This window comes from Crotalus tigris, unplaced genomic scaffold (genome assembly GCF_016545835.1).
Source record: "Crotalus tigris isolate CLP2741 ecotype Arizona unplaced genomic scaffold, ASM1654583v1 scf7180000019802.547583, whole genome shotgun sequence".
Classification (NCBI taxonomy): domain Eukaryota; kingdom Metazoa; phylum Chordata; class Lepidosauria; order Squamata; family Viperidae; genus Crotalus; species Crotalus tigris.
In genome coordinates, this window is record NW_024097717.1 from 384,072 (window position 1) to 390,374 (window position 6,303).

The 6,303-nt window shown below is 33.6% G+C and overlaps 1 non-coding gene across 1 annotated transcript; it reads left to right on the forward strand.

Annotated features, from left to right (window-relative positions):
- The first annotated feature begins 2,200 nt into the window (after nucleotides 1-2,200).
- LOC120317737 lies at nucleotides 2,201-2,307 on the forward strand. Its single transcript, XR_005559310.1, has one exon. It is a non-coding gene; the product is annotated as a U6 spliceosomal RNA (small nuclear RNA).
- Nucleotides 2,308-6,303: the final 3,996 nt, after the last annotated feature.

Below are 6,303 nucleotides of genomic sequence, written 5' to 3' on the forward strand. Positions count from 1 at the left end.
TCAGTAGTGGAGCCTACATACTCTGGAATCTTCAATATGGACGCTGTAGGGCCACTTTTTTTTTGTAAGAATCAATAATAAATTAGAAACATGTATATATCTATGTAATATGTGCATATGTGTCACATCAGTCTATTTTACCATATATAGTTGGTTTCAAATAACAGCATGTATCCATATGCAATATTTTTGTATCACTAGTCCCATTGGTATAATAATGTAAAACATATAAATAATGCTTTGAATTTTAAGTGACTACTATTACAGAAGTTAAAATAATGTGGATACTATCCTTTAGATGAAAAAAAAAACAAGGATAAATTTGCCCCAAAATGCATATTATTTGATATCTAAGAGATTGCATAGAGAAATCTGGAAATGTTTAATCATATTCATTGTCCTACTTTTCTATGTATGCATGTATGTGCACGTAGACACATACATGCATACATAGACACATACACACACACACACACACACACACACACACACACACACATACTGAACAAATAAAATACCTTTTTGGTTGCAATGTATTATAGCTGCTACTAATTGCTTATTATTTTCTTCATCACCTGGTGGAGAATTTCCATGGGCTAGCTCATGCATTCCCAGTATTCTGGAAAGGCATAGATTTCAAAATTATTTATTTGATGATGCAATTTGTTGTAGAAAGAAAAACCTACTCCCTTTTCTATTACTCAGCATGACAGATTATTTCAGAGGCATATAATGTCTTCGCAATACTGTGCATGGATGCAAAATTTTAATGTTCAACTCTGAAGATAATAAAAATGTGAACTTTTATGTATAAAAATAAACAAAAATTAATTTTGGAGCCTGAATATTGAGCTCAGAATGCAAAATCATTCGAAAAGTTTGTTGAGGCTTCTGGTTAGGTGTCATGGCGTGACAGACCCAGGAAGATGGGACTCCATCTTTCATATTCGATTTCACCCACTGGGGACCCTAAAAAGGATCGAAAGTCACCCCGGAGAGGTGACAAAGGAAGGGACCCTCGTTGATTGTGTAGGGGTGGGGGCCCTTCTGTTTGATCTGAGGAAGCCCTCCAAACTGGCAGGAGAAAAACTGGCCACATTCGTGTGGCCATTCAGAAGCTGCTGACAATAGAAGAAAATAAGCACTAATGAGCAACTTTTGAGCAACATGGATGGAACTGGGTGAGACTTTATCCTCTCCTTATGACTTTAAGACTTTTTCCTGTAAAAAACCGCCAAAGCAAAGAATCCCCCCCCCCCCATGAGAGAGGGAAGGGGAATTTCCATCCCATTCCCCCAGGAAAAGAAAAGTGGTGAACTACAGTAATTACTTGGGGAAAACAGAGAAAATTACAAGATTAATTTGGAATCAATACAGATATATAGCTTTGAAATTTGGGGATTAAAAATGTTTTTGAGACTTTTTTAGAAAAGAGACTTGAAAAGCTTGTAATATAAGTTTGGATTTAAAAAGCTAGAAGATGGCGTCAATGACATCTAGTGGCAAACCTTGGCACTACAATCTATTATGCTTAAAGGAAACTTGGCTTGAAGCCCAGACTTGGATAAGACTTTTGTTATCCTTGGAAACTTTCACTTTTGAAGATTGCAGCTGGGAAAAAGGAAAAAAAAACCTCTTGGGTTGCTAATCTGTCTGGCAGAGATGATAAATTATTTTGAAAGTGGCCCGGCTGGATTACGAATACAATACTGACTTTTAGAGCTGTGTCGTGGAACTATTTCCCTGTAGAAGAAACATGCATTACTGATTGAGATGATGGGATACTTTGGATTATAAATCTTTGATTGATGAACAACTTTTAATTGATTTTTTCTTTTGGGGCAGAAAGGATATGTTTTTCATCGGGCAGAAAAACTTGAATTTTGCTTATATTTGTTTAGGGGAGGTTTAAGGACAGACTGATAGGTTGGCTCGATAATTTGGAGTTCAAATGACAATTGACTGAAACTTTTTAAATCCCTAAATAGATTGGTCTATAAAAACCACATACAGAAACAAATGTTCCATATTTAGCCTTAAATGGTAAAAAATCATTCCTAACACTTGTCTTCAAAGCCCCCAGCTTGACATACCAACAAGAAAATGTTGATGAATCTCAGAAAGAAATTCTTTCTATGTTGAAATCAATACAAGAGACAATTGTCTTAGCTCAGGATGATACTAAAAATAATGCAAAGGAGTGCTCGCTTCGGCAGCACATATACTAAAATTGGAACGATACAGAGAAGATTAGCATGGCCCCTGCGCAAGGATGACACGCAAATTCGTGAAGCGTTCCATATTTTTTTGTTGTTTTAAGTTTTGAACCTTTAATGATAATATTGTTTAAATTTGTGTTTTGAAGGGATTATAATTTGCTTATTTTAGTGAGTGGATTCTAATGTTTTAAATTTTAAAAATTTGTGGTTTTGGAGGGAGTTTATATAGAGTGATGATTGTATTTAGATTTGTTTAGGATTTAAAAGTGTTTTTAGTTTTTAAATATTATTATTAATATTTTTAAGACAAAATAATTTGTTTAATTAAATGTGCTTAGATTTGTTTAGGACTTATAGGTTTTTTAAGTTTTTGTTTTTTTTTTTTTTCTTTTTGGATAGGAGAGAAGATTATGAAGATTGAAGGAAATATGTACTTACTTTAAGTTCTTTAAGAGTATTTAGCTTTAATGGTATAACAAAGATTTGTATGTTTATTTTTTCGTTTTAGGATAAAGAAAGAGGGAGAAATTAGATTTTATATTATAGATATAGATATTCAAAGAAAGTAATGTTTAAATTTGTGTTTTTGGAGGGAGCTTATATAGAATGATGATTGTATTTAAATTTGTTTAGGTTTTAAAAGTGTTTTAAGTTTTTTTTTTTTTTTAATTAAGCCTGTACTCAGCTCTGGGAAGTCCAGGGGAGGGTTTGGGAGGTTGGGAAGGGGGGGGGTGAGGTAGGGGGGGGTATGGGAAGGGGATTTGTTTTTGTAAAATGTAAAAATTTTCAATAAAAAAAAAAAAAAAAAAAATAATGCAAAGGAGATAAAAGAACAATTTTCTAATCTAAACCTACAAATTCAGAAAATGACTACAAAGATGGAACTAGTAACCCAGAAAATAGAAGGAATCCAAAGATGGAGGACCTAAAGGAAGGAAGCAACAGACAGATTCAGATAAATGAAGAATTAGAAGACGTAGCGATAATACCGGAAATGGAAAAGATATCTTATTTGTCAAGATCTCAGCACACATTTGAGGATAAGGAAGAAGAGCTGATCGAACGGAAGATAAAGCTATTAGGAGAATTGTGGAAAATTGGAGGAGAAGGGAGGCTGTTTAATGAATATAAATGGGCGGAGCATTCTTCCAAAAATACTTTAATCAAATTGTCTTTCTTATTCCAAACAATGTACACAAAAATAGAGGAAGAACTACTTGATGATTCAAATGCATTGACTTGGAAAGTTAGTTGGCAAAGAAAGAAAGCTAGAGAAGACTGAAAAAAATAGAGATTTTGACCCATGATTAGATGGAATATTATATTATTAAATAGATGTTTGAACATGGCTAAGAGAATAGATAATGGTTAGAAATAAAAGTATTATTATAACTAGTAAGATAGGATCTGCAACTAGAATACTATATTTTCATATGAGATGGGAAATATGAAAATGCTAAGAGGGTCTGAATAAGGGGAGCCTTTGGGTACCCAAATATAACTTATTATGAGAAAACTATAAGCGATAAAGACACTTTGAAATTGTCGGGAAATCAAAATTTTAAAAAAGCAGAAAAAACAGGATATTGATTGAACAAATGGATTTTATGTGCAAATGCGATTGAGATATGTTTTGGTTAGAAAAGATATGCTAAACTGACACTATTGATATTATGTATAATATTAGAAAAATGTGATGAAGATGTTGATATTCAATTGTATATGTATTAACAGCAATAAGAAGTGTATTTGCCTAGTGTGGAAAAATGTATACCACCGGAAGAAGAGAGGAAACACTGGATGGTGTAGTATTGGATCTAGATTGAGGAAGTTAATATGTACCATTGAATTACTAATGGACCCAGACAACTAATGGACCCAGGGTTGTCTGTTAAGTACTTATGATTGCAAAACTAGAAAATTAATAAAATATTTATAAAAAAGAAAAGAAAAAGTTTGTTGAGAATTTTGTACTCAAGAGTTCTTTTTCTAAAGAGCAGTGAACAGTTCTTTCAGGCTATTTTCCTAATTAATATTAATAATTTATCAATCCCGTATTGAACTCTTATCTTTTTCTTTTTGCCCAATATAGTTTAAAATCTTCTATTTGTAAGATTTTTTGAGGACACGACTGTGCATTTCCTAGACTGATATAAATAAGTTTAGATTACTTAGGCATACGTGCCTATTAATTAATACTCAAATTTCTCCTGAGATGATAAAAATCTTTCTGTGAAACTTTGGTGATTTATCCAACTCTCAATTGGTAACTAGAACTCTTGTTTTGGAGCAAAAACTATAACCTATTTTTAATGAAAAAAATCACACTCTCCCCCCTCAGACTCACACACATTGTCAGATATGCATTTGGATTTAATTATTTTACTAGAAAATACTGTTCATCATCTTTAATAAACTCAGTTATATTAACATCATTATTATATACAGCTGCCAGTTCTTTAGCTGGTGTTGGCCTTCATATGCATTGAATTCTTCCCATGAACCTGGGATGTTGTAATGTTTTGGCACGGTATATGTGTGGATCCAAGCACTAGTTAACTTAAAAGGCCAGACTGCTGGAAGATTTCCTTGGGTGGGTCTATCCTGACTAGTCAGCAAGGTGGAAAACTATAAAGAAATTGATGAACATTTCAAACTGCACCCAAAAACCTGGTAACCACCACAAAACTACAAAATAGATGTAATTTGACTAAAGTGACTGATGTCAGCCAGTATGTGGGCTTTTTATTTTGGACCAACTGTAATTTTCAATGCAGCCCCTTATACTGCAGAAGTCTAATCTCATAATAAGATCCTTCTACTCCAGGAAGGGCCATAACTTATATATCAGTTGAAGCTGAGTAAAGTTTTTGCTTACTTACAGTAAAGCTTACTATAAAGATTTTGCATCCCCATTCAGTAATGGCCTTGAGTCGAGAAGGACCTTCAAATTGCAGACATGGCACTCTCTTGAGAAACACTGAAGTATGCAGAGGCCTGCAATGAATGGTAATTCTATCTGCCTGAGTCATTCCATCCAGAACCCATCCATCCAAGCTTTGAATAGTAGGACAAGATTTGCAGGTATATTTAGTGTGGAAATAAAACGTTGAGGACTATTAGCATGTTGATGATGGTATCTCCTCTTTCTATATATATTAAAGAGCAAAGAGTAGCTTTGCTCTTTAATATAAAGCCCTACCACATCAAGATCAGGAAAAAAAAGGCCTATCTGAGGTACTTTCTCAAATTAGTTTCTTGCAACAAATTCAACCCCTGCTGTTGCCTTGCTGCCCCTATACTCTCTACAAGGCAGAACTTCTATGAAATTCCACAAGTAAGAAGCTACTAGGCTGACCTCTCTTTCCACTGCCACAGAATGGAGCTGCTGGGCTAAAATAGGAACAGTTTCCCAATATAGTGTTCCCAATCCCCAGCCTTAATAGGGAGTCCAAAAGGATATTGTGTCTCAAAAATATCCAGAAGGTCTAATAAGACCAAAAGGAGTGCAGAACCTCATCAAGGTCCTAATATAGACATCCACTAGAGCAGGTTCTCAGCACTTTTGTGCTAATAAATGTTTGTAAATAAATGTCAACTTTAATTATGTTCATTAAAAAAAATCAGGAAAGACAATACAATCAAAACAGACCATTGGGATAAATAAAAGGTACTATAGTATTTCTTCTCTTGGATGATTATTCTTCATATAAAAAGCTAATTATTGGGCTTTTAAAAATAGTTTTAAAAATATGTAGGTGAGGGAAATAGTTATCATAGCAAATTATTCTTGCTCTGAATAAGTTCAGCTGAGCCTTAAATATATATGCACTTTCAAAAATGTCCTATTAAGTATAAACCTTTATTTATACTTCAAGTACTAAAATGTAACCTTTTAAATGAAGAAGTTCATATTATGCCACAAATTATTAAAAATCTATTTCACTTTGAATCAGGCAAGATAGAACATATCAGAGCTAAAGTGACTATGTTGAATTAGTAATGAGCCTGAGCAAATGCTAGAAAACTACTTCTAAACTGGCAATCATTTAACAGTGTCATCTCTTGAAGTTGACAGCCCTGA